The sequence below is a fragment of the Bos indicus genome, chromosome 8 (assembly GCF_029378745.1).
Source record: "Bos indicus isolate NIAB-ARS_2022 breed Sahiwal x Tharparkar chromosome 8, NIAB-ARS_B.indTharparkar_mat_pri_1.0, whole genome shotgun sequence".
Classification (NCBI taxonomy): Eukaryota; Metazoa; Chordata; class Mammalia; order Artiodactyla; family Bovidae; genus Bos; species Bos indicus.
This window is the reverse complement of record NC_091767.1, coordinates 40,568,868-40,583,971: the sequence shown is the minus strand read 5'-3', so window position 1 is coordinate 40,583,971 and position 15,104 is coordinate 40,568,868. Positions and strand designations below refer to the sequence as shown.

Genomic DNA, 15,104 nt, shown 5'->3' with positions numbered 1-15,104 from the left:
GACTCTTTAACTGCCTTCTCTATACAAAGCTCTGCAGAGCTTTATACCCATCTCTGCTCTTTTTGAACTTACTCTACTGATATCAAAGAATAAATGGATTTCAAAAAATTTGAAAAATCAGGTTCAGGATTCAGAAAAAGAAGCCACATAATCAAAGAGATTTGAAGGTTTAGAAGTTCAGGAGCTGTATTTTTAGACCAGTACACTTTTCTCCTACCTCTCCAGGATAGAATTAATACCCCAGATGACCCAGCCCCCCAAAGCGTAATCCAATGGAATAAAAGTTCAAGTACTTAAAGGAACATGTGAAGAAGCAGAATTATCATCTTCCCGCTCAAAAAGCTACTGACAGGAGTGTGATCTGATTTGAAGGTTTTATTTTTGGTAAGTCAGCATTGTGTCAGGCTGACTTCTGCCCTCAGACGCCTGCATCCTCCACTGTCTTCCAGGTCTTGAAGAGGTGGTGAGACTAGAAAATGTTTACCGGCTCTAAAGGGCAATGCAGAGCTTCTGCACGTCAGCCTCCAGAAGAGCCGCACATTTGCAAACTCGCTAGTCACCTTATGAATCACTACCTCATTTATGCTCAGCTCGCTCAGGCAACCACATTCTGCTTGTATTCCAAATAATAATTTTACCCACGGGAGAAGGCTGTTTGGATTGACTGTGGCAATAGTTTCAATACGGGGTTTGTCAGCATGAAGCTTGGTGTTTTATATACTATTCCAAAAACTAATGGAATAATAAGAGGTCACAGAGACACTGCAAAAACACAGCTAATTTTTTTGTGCCTTAATGTGGAAACGTGAATTCTCTTATTTATTTTGTTGTACCTGCTGAATGCATCTATCACGTATTATCCCCTGGAGGTGTTTTTGTGTGTGTGTGTGTTTATCACAGGCAAGTGCTGCCTTGCTGTTTACAACCCATGAGTAACAGAGAAATCTGGTATGCACACTCCATGCTCTGCTCTGTGTTTCGATAGAAAATGTGCTACTCCCCAAAGGTCTACATTAGTGATATTAACTTTGTTTTTGCATTAGCTGCAATGAAAGAGGCTGTGAAATTTGGTATTGTGTGTAGCCTGCCACACACTGAAAGTCAGGCCTGATTAAGGTCCTCTCCTTCAGCCCACTTAATAACCAGGCCCAATCATCCATCAATCATGCATCCATCCACCCATTCTCCAACCATTACTTTTTTTAATTCAATATTTATTTGGTATCTACTACATGCTAGCCACTCTACTATATGTGGGTTCCTATCCTTGAGGAGGTTGCAGTTGAATAAGGGGTACAGATCTCTATAAATCATTATACCAAAATACTGAGACTTACTAGGATACAGCATCAAATAGTGTCCAAGTCTATAACATACTATCTCATTTGTGGCCTCCAAATGTGCCCTAATCTCTGGCCAAATCAGACAACTGACCACACCTCAAATATGTCATAGCAATGTATGCTACTGTGCTTTTTGCCTGTCATATCCTCTACCTTTCTGTACTTATTTCAGTATTTTTGCTGTGTGCATACAGTTACTTGTGTTCTTCTCATTTATCTCTCAGCAGCCAATTATTCCACAAGTATTTATGGGGTACCTACCATGTGACAAACACTGAGCCAGGTTTTGGGATAGACTAGGGAACCAGATACTCTTGGTGCCTACTGTCTCCAATGCATCATTCATGTTTATTTAGTAAATGAAAATGAACACAATCTAAATGCCATTGGAGACCATCCTGGGTTCCATGAACAGGACAAGGACAGAAAGGAACATTCATCCACCAACTCCTGTCCCCCATTGGTAAAGGGTATTACTTCTCTCACACTTCCAAGTAGGTACATGTACCACAGTGGTTAAAAGTTCTCACAGATGCCCAACATCTGGGCATCAGGGAAGCCTGAGGACAGAAAACTAGTGCATTTGAGGGGAGGTGCTGCCAAGTTATGCTTGGTTGCCATAGCAATGGCCATAGGTAGGGACAGGTAGTGAAGGGGATGTGAGATGGAACATAAGAGGTGTATGGTTTAGGTTTGAAGGCTCAGAAACTTGCCCTCCAGCTGTGCTGAGGTCACGTGTTGACTGATCAACAGTTAAAACATACATCTACAGCTCTTCCATTCACTGCTATAGCCAGTGACTGGCACTGAAACAGGCAGAGACCCTTTGACTGGGGACCCCATAAGAATAAGGAAGGGAGGCTTTAGGGTTCAATTTGAAGCATATTAAAGAAAGTGTATGGGTTTCCCTGGTGGCTCAGCTGGTAAAGAAAGTGTATGGAGCAGTTTCTTAGGTAGGGTATAAGAAATTACCTGTCAGCAAAAGGAAACCTGTGATTTGCCTTTATATTCTAACAGATAGAATGAGAAGTATAAAACAAATTCTATTCTGCTTAGATAATTTTGTAGAAGCTTATAATTCAGTGTTGACACAGAGTGCTTTGCAAGCAGAGTCCAAGGCAACGTTTGGGGATACTGCCTGAGACAAAAATAATGACCAGAGACTTGGAGGAATTAACTATAGAATTGTGGCTCAGATCAGTTCAGTTCAGTTCAGTTCAGTCACTCAGTCGTGTCCAACTCTCTGCGACCACATGAACTGCAGCATGCCAGGCCTCCCTGTCCATCACCAACTCCTGGAGTCCACCCAAACCCATGTCCATTGAGTCGGTGATGCCACCCAACCATCTCATCCACAACCACGTTGTCCCCTTCTCCTCCTGCCCTCAATCTTTCCCAGCATCAGGGTCTTTTCAAATGAGTCAGCTCTTTGCATCAGGTGGCCAAAGTACTAGAGTTGCAGCTTCAACATCATTCCTTCCAATGAACACCAAGGGCTGATCTCCTTTAGGATGGAATGGTTGGATCTCCTTGCAGTCCAGGGGACTCTCAAGAGTCTTCTCCAACACCACAGTTCAAAAGCATCAATTCTGTGGCACTCAGCTTTCTTTATAGTCCAACTCTCACATCCATACATGACCACTGGAAAAACCAGAGCCTTGACTAGACAGACCTTTGTTGACAAGGTAATGTCTCTCTCTGCTTTTTAATATGCTGTCTAGGTTGCTCATAACTTTCCTTCCAAGGAGTAAATGTCTTTTAATTTCTTGGCTGCAGTCACTAGCTGCAATGATTTTGAAGCCCAAAAAGATAAAGTCAGCCACTGTTTTCCACTGTTTCCCCATCTATTTGCCATGAAATGATGGGACCGGATGCCATGATGTTAGTTTTCTGAATGTTGAGTTTTAAGCCAACTTTTTCACTCTCTTCTTTCACTTTCATCAAGAGGCTCTTTAGTTTTTCTTCACTTTCTGCCAGAGGGGTGGTATCATCTGCATATCTGAGGTTATTGATATTTCTCCCGGCAATCTTGATTCCAGCTTGTGCTTCCTCCAGCCCAGTGTTTCTCATGATGTACTCTGCATATAAGTTAAATAAGCAGGGTGACCATATACAGCCTTGACGTACTCCTTTTCCTATTTGGAACCAGTCTGTTGTTCCATGTCCAATTCTAACTCTTGCTTCCTGAGCTGTATATAGGTTCTTCAAGAGGCAGGTCAGGTGGTCTGCTATTCCCATCTCTTTCAGAATTTTCCACAGTTTATTGTGATCCACACAGTAAAAGAATTTGGCATAGTCAATAAAGCAGAAATAGGTGTTTTTCTAGAACTCTCTTGCTTTTTCAATGATCCAACGGATGTTGGCAATTTGATCTCTGATTCCTCTGCCTTTTCTAAAACCAGCTTGAACATCTGGAAGTTCACGGTTCACGTACTGCTGAAGCCTGGTTTGGAGAATTTTGAGCATTATTTTACTAGCATGTGAGATGAGTACAATTGTATGGTAGTTTGAGCATTCTTTGGCATTGCCTTTCTTTGGGATTGGAATGAAAACTGACCTTTTCCAGTCCTGTGGCCACTGCTGAGTTTTCCAAATTTGCTGGCATACTGAATGCAGCACTTTTACAGCTTCATCTTTCAGGATTTGAAATAGCTCAACTGGAATTCCATCAATTCCACTAGCTTTGTTCATAGTGATGCTTCCAAAGGCCCACTTGACTTCACATTCCAGGATGTCTGGCTCTAGGTGAGTGTGAGTGATTCACACCATCATGATTATCTGGGTTGTGAAGATCTTTTTTGTATAGTTCTTCTGTGTATTCTTGCCACCTCTTCTTAATATTTTCTGCTTCTCTTAGGTCCATACCATTTCTGTCCTTTATTGAGCTTGTCTTTGCATGAAATGTTCCCTTGGTATCTCTACTTTTCTTGAAGAGATCTCTAGTCTTTCCCATTCTATTATTTTCCTCTATTTCTTTGCATTGATCACTAAGGAAGGCTTTCTTATCTCTCCTTGCTATTCTTTGGAACTCTGCATTCAAATGGGTATATCTTTCCTTTTTTCTTTTGCTTTTTGCTTCCATTCTTTTCACAGCTATTTTTAAGGCCTCCTCAGACAGCCATTTTGCTTTTTTGCATTTCTTTTTCTTGGGGATGGTCTTGATTCCTGTCTCTTGTACAATGTCACGAACCTCCATCCATAGTTCATCAGGCACTCTGTCTATCTGATCTAGTCCCTTAAATCTATTTCTCACTTCTACTCTATAGTCATAATGGGTTTGATCTAGGTCATACCTGAATGGTTTAGTGGTTTTCCTCACTTTCTTCAATTTAAGTCTGAATTTGGCAATATGGAGTTCATGATCTAAGCCACAGTTAGCTCCCGGTCTTGTTTTTGCTGACTGTATAGAGCTTCTCCATCTTTGGCTGCAAAGAATATAATCAGTCTGATTTCGGTGTTGACCATCTGGTGATGTCCATGTGTAGAGTCTTCTCTTGTGTTGTTGGAAGAGGGTGTTTGCTATGACCAGTGCATACTCTTGGCATACTCTCAGTTCTGCCAAGAGTATGCACTCTATTAGCCTTTGCCCTGCTTCATTCTGTACTCCAAGGCCCAATTTGCCTGTTACTCCAGGTGTTTCTTGACTTCCTACTTTTGCATTCCAGTCCCTTATAATGAAAAGGACATCTTTTTTGGGTGTTAGTTCTAGAAGGTCTTGTAGGTCTTCATAGAACCATTCAACTTCAGCTCCTCAATGTTACTGGTCAGGGCATAGACTTGGATTACTGTGATATTGAATGGTTTGCCTTGGAAATGAACAGAGACCATTCTGTCATTTTTGAGATTGCATCCAAGTACTGCATTTTGGACTCTTGTTGACTATGATGGCTACTCAATCGTAGCAGTTCATGGTTCAGATCATGAACTCCTTATTGCAAAATTCAGAAAGTAGGGAAAACCAGTAGACCATTCATGTATGACCTAAATCAAATCCCTTAGGATTATACAGTGGAAGTGACAAATGGATTCAAGGGATTAGATCTGATGGAGTTCCTAAAGAACTATGGATGCAGGTTTGTAACATTATATAGGAGGCAGTGATCAAAACCACCCTCGAGAAGAAATGCAAAAAGGCAAAATGGTTCTCTGAGGTGGCCTTACAAATACCCAAGGAAAGAAGAAAAGTGAAAGGCAAAGGAGAAAAGGAAAGATAAACCCATTTGAATGCAGAGTTCTAAAGAATAGCAAGGAGAGATAAAGTAGCCTTCCTAAGTGAACAATGAAAAGAAATAGAGGAAAACAATAGAATGTGAAAGACTAGAGATTTAAGAAAATTAGAGCTACCAAGGGAATATTTCATGCAAAGACAGGCACAATAAAGGACAGAAACAGTATGGACCTAACAGAAGCAGAAGATACTAAGAAGAGGTGGCAAGAATATACAAAAGAACTCAAGGAATACAAAAAAGATCTTAACGGCCCAAATAACCATGATAGTATGATCACTCACCTAGAGTCAGACATCCTGGAGTGCAAAGTCAAGTGGGCCTTAGGAAGCATCACTACAAACAAAGCTAGTGGAGGTGATGGAATTCCATTTGAGCTATTTCAAGTCCTAAAAGACAACACTGTGAAAGTGCTGCATTCAATATGCCAGCAAAATTGGAAAACTCAGCAGTGGCCACAGGACTGGAAAAGATCAGTTCTCATTCCAATCTCAAAGAAAGACAATGCCAAAGAGTGTCTAAACTACTACTGCACAATTGCACTCATCTCACACGCTAGCAAAGTAATGTTCAAAATTCTCCAAGCCAGGCTTCAATAGTACATGAACCTAAAACTTCCAGATGTTCAAGCTGGATTTAGAAAAGGCAGAGGAACCAGAGATCAAATTGCCAACATCTGTTGGATCATAGAAAAAGCAAGAGAATTCCAGAAAAACATTTACTTCTGCTTCATTGGCTACGCTAAAGCCTTAGACTGTGTGGATCACTACAAACTGTGGAAAATTCGTAAGGAGATGGGAATACCAGAACACCTTACCTGCCTCTTGAGAAACCTTTCTGCAGGTCAAGAAGAAATAGTTAGAACCAGACATGGAACAACAGACTGGTTCCAAATTGGGAAAGGATTACGTCAAGGCTGTATATTGTCATCTTGCTTATCTAACTTATATGCAGAGTACATCATGCAAAATGCCAGGCTGGATGAAGCACAACTGGAATCAAGATTTCCAGGAGAAATATCAATAACCTCAGATATGCAGATGACACCACCCTTATGGCAGAAAGCGAAGAGGAACTAGTGTGCTTATTGATGAAAGTGAAAGAGGAGAGTGAAAAAGCTGGCTTAAAACTCAACATTCAGAAAACTAAGATCATAGCATCCAGTCCCATCATTTCATGGCAAACAGATGGGGAAACAATGGAAACAGTGACAGATGTCCTTTTCTTGGGCTCCAAAATCACTGCAGATGGTGACTGCAGCCATGAAATTAAAAGATGCTTGCTCCTTGGAAGAAAAGCTATGACAAACTTAGGCAGCATATTAAAAAGCAAAGACATTACTTTGCCAACAATCGTCCATCTAGTCAAAGCTAGGGTTTTTCCAGTAGTCGTGTATGGATGTGAGAGGTGGACCATAAAGAAGGCTGGGTGCCAAAGAATTGATGTTTTTGAACTGTGGTGTTGGACTGCAAGGAGATCAAACCTCAGTCCTAAAGGAAATCAGTCCTGAATATTCATTGGAAGGACTGATGCTGAAGCTGGAACTCCAATGATTTGGCCACCTGATGCAATGAACTGACTCATTTGAAAAGACCCTGATGCTGGGAAAGATGGCATGCAGGAGGAGAAGGGGACGACAGGATGAGATGGTTGGATGGCATCACTGACTTGATGGACATGAATTTGAGCAAGCTCTGGGAGTTGGTGATGGACAGGGAAGCCTGGCAAGCTGCAGTCTATGGGGTAGAAAAGAGTAGGATGTAACTGAGCGACTGAACTGAACTATAGAGCATGGCTTTGCAATGTTCATCTAAATCCCAACTCACATACCTTAATATAAAATGGACACAACTTTGGGATCAGGTAGTGATGGCTTCAGTAGGATTGCTCTTGAACTCTTTCAAAGATCCACATTTCTCAGATACTTCCACTATAGCATAGGAAATGCATCCTACAGAGACTTCTAGGAATTTCCAGCTATCAAAGTCATTCACCCAGGATTCTATCTCACTGTGGTGTAAGAATTTTATTTTATTCATTCAAACACAACTTTCTAGCCCCTACTATGGACTTCCCTGATAACTCAGTTGGTAAAGAATCTGCCTGCAATACAGGAGACCCCGGTTCGATTCCTGGGTCGGGAAGATTCCCTGAAGAAGGGAATGGCTACCCACTCCAGTGCTCTTGAGCTTCTCTTGTGGCTCTGCTGGTAAATAATCTGCCTGCAATGCGGGAGACCTGGGTCGTGGGTTGGGAAGATCCCCTGGAGAAGGGAAAGGCTACCCACTCCAGTATTCTGGCCTGGAGAATTCCATGGACAGTCCATGGGGTTGCAGAGAGTCGGACATGACTGAGCAACTTTCACTTCACTATGGACCAGGCAAGTGCTGATCTCTTAATGTCTCAAATACCTGAGAACTTCACATAGACCAGCCCACTACAACAAATACAGACAAATGCTTGAGCTTTGCCAAGTGATTTTTTTTTTAACCTAGGGAAGATAATCTCTATGTTAGAGTGCAAGGGTAAGGTCATTTGCAAAAGGAAAAATTTCCTTCCATAGACACTCAGAATGATTTTCCAAACTCTACTAATGGGGCATACAATGAGGCCTATCAATCAAAGCCTAAGGAAGAGAACTGAACCCTCCAGCGTCCAGGGCAATATTAACAAAACTGTTGTGATCAAATAAACCAGCACACACAGGCTACCTACAGGGGCATCACCTCAGGGGTCAGTGTTGATTTCAGGGCTGGAAGAGGGCTTTTAGGTGAGCCCCTAGACCGTGCTGATGACTGGCAGCTGGAACAACTGATTAGGCATGGCAGAGCAACATATTGGAAATTCTTATTGCTTTTGTGATTAAGAGATGGTGGACTCCCCAAGGAAATAAAAGCTTGGTCTTGAGATGAATCTGTGAGCCCTTCTTCCAGCAAAGGACCAGCAGCTGGCCTCCCTGCTGCTTTAGGCTTTCTTTCTCTCTGGGGCTTAGCTCACCAAAGTCCCTCATCCCGTTTCCTTATAGAGGTAGGTGGAGGTGACTCAGTTGGGCTTTTTAATTTTGACAAAGCAGCATGTGTTGATCTATGTGGTCCCCAGATGTCATCTCACCAGCTACTAGGACCATGGCATTCTAGGCTTGAGTCTTTAACAGGCTCAGTTTAGTTTGGGTTAATGGGCAGCTCTCTCTCTATACCCAAATGAAAACAATTAATCTTTATGTCTAATGGGCATGGACAGGACACCCCTGGGAATTCTTCAGTTGTCATGTATTCACTGTGTGACTGGAGGGAGGCATTGAAATGAAATGAAATGAAATCCACTTGTCTCGGGACCATCGGCAGAGCCAGGGAAACTTCCATAGGCATTGTTTGGTGGCTAGGTTTTCATCATTTTAGAAGGCAGGGAAGAAGATCTCCCTTGTCAGGCTTAGGTGTTAAAAATAGTCAATTGGAGGGCATATTCCTGTTCAAAACTGTATGAGCAACTAGAATCCTGCTTTTCAAGCTTTAATTTGCAAACCAATGACCAGGGGAAAATATTGATTTGGATTCACTAGATCTTGGAGGCAATGAGTGCTGAGATTCTGAATTTCTATTAAGTTCCCAAAGTCCCAGGCAATGCTGAGGCTGCTGGTAAGCAGACTGCACTTTGAGCAGTTGGTGTGGGACCATAGCTCTGCTGTATTTCATCTTCTTGTCTGCCTCACAGCCCGGTTTCAATAGTTAACATCTATTCAGTACTTGCAAACTTTTCTCCAGTTTCTCCTGATTAGATTACCTGGCACAGGTCATGTGGCTCATAAGTAGTGGACCTGGAATTCAAACCTAGGAAACCTGATTTCAGAACACATGCCTGTAACCATCATACTATATTGCCTCTCAAATGCAGGATGAATGCAAAAAAAAAAATCCCTAAAGAAAGGCATAAGAGTGTTGATACTGTATCAGAATTCCTGCACACTCCATTTGTAAAGGCTGTGTGAAATCCCTAGGCACTCTTTCCCCACCACACACAATGCACATGCATAGTTTTAACCACCAAAATGCTGATTATGGGTCAAAAAGTATATTCCCATTTTTGTTTCTACCTACCCTAAAAGCACTTAAAGAGACCTCAACGTAGCTGAGAGAAAATTTCTAGCTCTGAAAATTAACTCAGGCAAGAAATTAACTGAATTATTTGGTTTGGAAAACAAACAGCTGGTAGGAGATGTGCTTTTTTCTGAAATAAAGATTTCCAATGCTTGTCAGGAGCATGTCAATCCACTGATGGGGAAAGAAATAAGGCAGGGAGGGGTTGTTCATGAACTATCAGATGTATGCACCTGTTACCACAAGCAAGCGTGATGTTTTCTGTTGTGGGCTGTAAGGCCACTGTCTCCGTCAATGATACATGAAGAGATTTCCTGGGCAGATCTGTTGCCACTGGGAAGTTATAGTAAATCTGCTTTTGGAGTCATTTGTGATTACTTGAAAAGCCATGGTGCTGCACTTCATAGAGGGCCTACTTTCAGAGGAAAGGGGGAACCTATCCACAAACTGTGAATTCTCTTATAATCAGTGTCAAAGGAATGCTGGGACACTGAGCAATGACATTTAATGCTTGATGACTGGTACATGGGAAGAGCTATGGACTTACCTCTCATCTCCAGGGCATTATTTCCAGGGTCTGGGTACAGGGGATAAGCTGCTTTCACAGAGATATTAAAAAGAATTAGAGGCCCCATTCAAATGGTAAGCTCAGTCTTGTCTCTCTCTTTCCTCTCCAAGGTTCCCTGCAGGAGAAATTTGAACCTGGGAAGGATTTGGGAAACAGCTGAACTGCAGTGAAAATTTTAGCTCCTTCAGGCTCACCAGAAATTGGGCACTTGGGAGAGAGAGTGTCAGGGTGGTTATGAAAGGAATAAAGAGTATGCACTGTGGGTCAGGTGGGCCTGGGTTTCAATCTGAGTTTTACCAATTACTAGCAAGGTGTCTCAGAGAAGGCAATGGCACCCCACTCCAGTACTTTTGCCTAGAAAATCCCATGGACGGAGGAGCCTGGTAGGCTGCAGTCCATGGGGTCGCTAGAGTCGGACACAATTGAGCGACTTCACTTTCACTTTTCACTTTCATGCATTGGAGAAGGAAATGGCAACCCACTCCAGTGTTCTTGCCTGGAGAATCCCAGGGATGGGGAAGCCTGGTGGGCTCCTGTCTACAGGGTCGAACAGAGTCGGACATGACTGATGCGACTTAGCAGCAGCAGCAGCAAGGTGTCTTGGGCAAGTCACTTAACCTAAGCTCTGTTTCTTCATCTTGAGTAAGGATAATACCTCGCAGGATGGTGAGGAGAATTATATAATATATAGAAAACACTTAGCACAGTGTGTAGACCATGGTTAAGTGCTCAACAAGTCATTGATTCTATTCCTTGGCTATTTATATTGTTGTAATTAATCTTATAATTAATAGGATGGGGAAGACAAAGGCATGCTGCTGCTGCTGCTAAGTCGCTTCAGTCGTGTCTGACTCTGTGCAACCCCATAGACGGCAGCCCACCAGGCTCCCCCGTCCCTGGGATTCTCCAGGCAAGAACACTGGAGTGGGTTGCCATTTCCTTCTCCAATGCATGAAAGTGAAAAGTCAAAGTGAAGCCGTTTAGTCGTGTCCAACTCTCAGCGACCCCATGGACTGCAGCCTCCCAGGCTCCTCCGTCCGTGGGATTTTCCAGGCAAGAGTACTGGAGTGGGGTGCCATTGCCTTCTCCAAGACAAAGGTGTATGTTGCTCTAAAATGGTAAATCTCCAATGAAGAATGGCCTCTTACCTAAAGGTGCATACAAATACAAACTGTGAACCAGAGTCATTTTAAAGTGCAGGAGAGTATATACATCATACTCTCTAATAATAAGTATTTTTGTTCCATTTTTCTTTTTTTTTAAATTTTTTAAATTTTATTTTATTTTTAAACTTTACACAATTGTATTAGTTTTGCCAAATCCATTTTTCTAATGCAAGTTACTACAAAGGTTCAGGGCCTGTGAAAGAATCCTCATAGGGTTAAAACGCTGCACTTTATTTTTCATGAGTAACACACACCTTTGAGTTACAACCCATAATGTGTTTCAGTTTAAAAGATAACAAGTTATTTTCATGCATGACTGCACTTCCTTAAGGAGTGAAAATGGGCTGTTACTAAAATGTCAACACAATTGTCCCCCTTGAAGCTTAGTTTATCTTGAAGTATTTTTACATTTTCAGCACTTCTTTGTGTTTGTTTTCCAAGAGCATTAAGATCCAGCCATGGTTAATTTTCAGAATTAAAAAAAACAAAAAACAAAAAACAAAAAACTTACCCTCAGTCATTCTGAATAAAATGAGGAAAACAGGCGGGGGTGGGTGACTGGAGTTTTGGTCCTCAATAATGAAAATCTGGGGCCCAATATCTTCTGTAGTTCTTTACATTTCTCCATGAAAAAAATTAGTTGCACTGTTGTTCAGTGGAAAATGCTTTCATGACCTAAATCCACAGGCCACAGTTTTCTAGCAAGGCACAGGCCCTGGCAGGGTCACTTGGAAGGCTGCATTTGCTGACTGAGGTTAACTAGAAAATGGGAGAGGGGCGGCAGCTAATCCCTGCCTGCTTGCCTATGAGTAGAAGGGGCTAGTTCTTCTTTTTCTTTCCTCCTAATGTCTGGGCACAGCACCACCCACCACCGCCCCCCCTCCACCCCGCTTCTTCTCTCTCTCCATCAGGAAGGGCATCATTCCATATTCCATCTGTATTAGGAAAAAGAAGCTTCTTAAGGGTTTGCCCAGTCAGCTCTCTAATCTTTCCCTTCTCCTTGAGGCATAAATAATTTTAATATTGCCAATCTCTAAAAATCTATTCTTTCTGCCTGTCTTTTTTCCCCTCCCGCTTTGCAGTGTAGAGTATCATCATCCAGCAGCCCTGATAAGCGGATAATGAAACAATCCCTTTTCAACCAGATCGGGTGGCTGTCAGACTAAAATGACACCACCCGTACATCCTTGACATGCTACCCCAAGCTAATTGATGGCAAACAGTGGTAACTGTCACTGGTGCACTAAGACAAAGAAAGCACACTCATGTCACCTGATGGGAAAGCTACCTGGCAACCGATAAACAAATGTGTTAGGGAGCTGTTCTATTAAGGTAAGAGAGGGTACATCTCTGAAGAACATGCCTATTAACTTTGAGCTGAAGAGCACTGCTGTTCACTGGGGAACAGAAATAAATAAGGTAAAATGAGAATTTATTGATGTCTGGACAGTTACATGAATATTCAGGTTCTCTTACAAATAGATGTTCCCACATGAGCTCCAAACATCTATGAAGGCTGCCCAATTACATTTCCACATCATGCAGCTGGATTTATAGCCAGGAAAGACGTTATTTGTTTGGAAGAGGATACATGCTTACATGCCTTTCTGGAATACACAGGATACAACTAGAAGATAACAGCTGATGTCATCCATGTAAATGCCAAAGGTTACCATCAAGCCTTCTGAAATACCAGGTGTAATTAACTTCATGTTAGGGAAAGCATCTGAAACAACTGCATTTCAGAACAAAGACTGTTAGTTACAAGTCGAACGGCAGCATCTGGCAGCTCTCTCAAATGCTCTGGGACCAACATTTCATGCAGCCCTCTTCGGTCTTTCGAGACAATTTATGACATAGCTAAAACCTCAAATCTCATACCTTAGCCTTCTTTCCTTCACCTCCCAACCTACATACTTATTCACTTGCAGAGAGTTAGTTACACAGAAAGTCAGTAAAATAACTTGAACAAGCAAACGACTCAGACTAATCCGTGAAAAATCCAGTACTGCCTCTGTGTATTGTTATCCCATTCTGAACATAGTCAGCAAGCAGAAAGAAGAAAGATGGAGCAGGAATGGATGACCATTCCTGGACATTCTTACAGGAATGTTCCTCATCTCTTTTTCTTTTTGGAAATAAAGTCTGACTTGTCACAAAAGCTGAAGTTTTAGTTAAAAAAAAAAAATACTGGGTTCTCCAACTCTTCATTATTCATTCCTTAGCTATCTCCTACCTGTACATGCTGACCATAAAGGATGTTTCTCCCTTTCAGATACTGCCAAGACAACTCCACTCACTCGAGTTTCCTCTGAAAACATTTCACAGAGAATGCTTTCTGGAAACAGATTTTTAGCACAGATAGCCAATCTAATTTTTAATGCAATATTCTAGCCAACTCAAGAGCTGATTCACCAACTCTGAACTCTCCCAGGAAACCTCTCCTTCTTACAATAGCCCTTTGGGGGAACTGTGCTGTAGTGGGGGAACCAAAGCGTAACTGTCTCTAAGCCTGGGAAAATCTGCATAGATGAGGAACTGATTTTGTTATGACTCCAGAAAATCCCCTTCTCTCTTTTTTCACACTCTGTCCATGAAGTGGACACTGTTCCCATTTTTCCTTCAGATTTCTCTACTTTACTTGCAAGAAAAGGCTCTGATAAGTCATTTATACGTTATCCTAAATTTATGCCCACATACAATCTCTCTCAAGGAATTTAAAGGCTTTTATCTACTTGTGGAATGGAGGGTTCAATCTTCAATTATATTAATTTCAAGCATCTCTGTTGCTGCTAGAAGGTGTATTTTTGAGGAAGAAAGTATCTTTCCTTTTGGAAGGTGACTGTATGGGTTTCTAAAGTTTAGTATTTACACTTTTTGCCTTTCTTCTGGACATTAACTTATATATCAACAAGAGATCCGGATTTTAGGAAACTTAATCCCGAGTATTCAAGGGGCTGAGGCTTTTATCTTTTTAGGAAAAACAGACTTGGGTAGAATTAAACTGTGACTTCTCCATCACATGGCTCTGTCATTCCTGGACTCATGAGAACAAGAACCAAATCTTGCCCATCTTCTGGCAGTTTCTTCCTAAGGGGGAGCCACATTAGAGAGGGCTTACCAACATATTGGGCCACCTTCCCAACACAGCCCAAGCTGAATCTGCAGGTATTTGCTTGCAACATGAAGACTTAACTGGTAATAACTTCATTTGAAAACCACTGTATCTGGGATTCCGCAGAATGCCCAAGGGAGGACTCGGGGTGCTAGGCAAAGGGCAGTACAAGTAGTCTGGATCCCTTCAACTGAAACAGCTCTGCTGTGACCTGTTTTAAGCACTGGGCTGTATAAAAATCTCTTCAAACTTATTATCTAGAAAACTACTAAAATATTTGCTAAATATAAAATATTGAAGGGCTCAATAAATCTACATGTACTGGAAGGCGTTTAAAACAAAATATGATGAAATACATGGAAGTCACAGGCTTCCTTGATCTCTCTAAGTGACTGATGAATGTCCCAGAAGTAAATATAAAGCAGGAGTTGGCAAATCTTTTCCATAAAGGATCATAGAGTAAACATTTTAGGCTTTGCGGGCAAGAGGCAATGTCCTCAATTCTTTGAGCAACTGTTCTCACCTAAAGGCTAAAAGTCTTTTCTATATTTTACATGTAAAATCTTAAAACCCTCCTGAGCTCTTGGACCAT

General features: G+C 41.8%; 1 protein-coding gene across 7 annotated transcripts in view; it reads right to left on the bottom strand.

Moving 5' to 3' along the window:
- The window catches only part of GLIS3 (GLIS family zinc finger 3), a 695,814-nt gene that overhangs the window by 54,623 nt on the left and 626,087 nt on the right, over window positions 1–15,104 (bottom strand). The gene's annotated exons all lie outside the window — the stretch shown is intronic.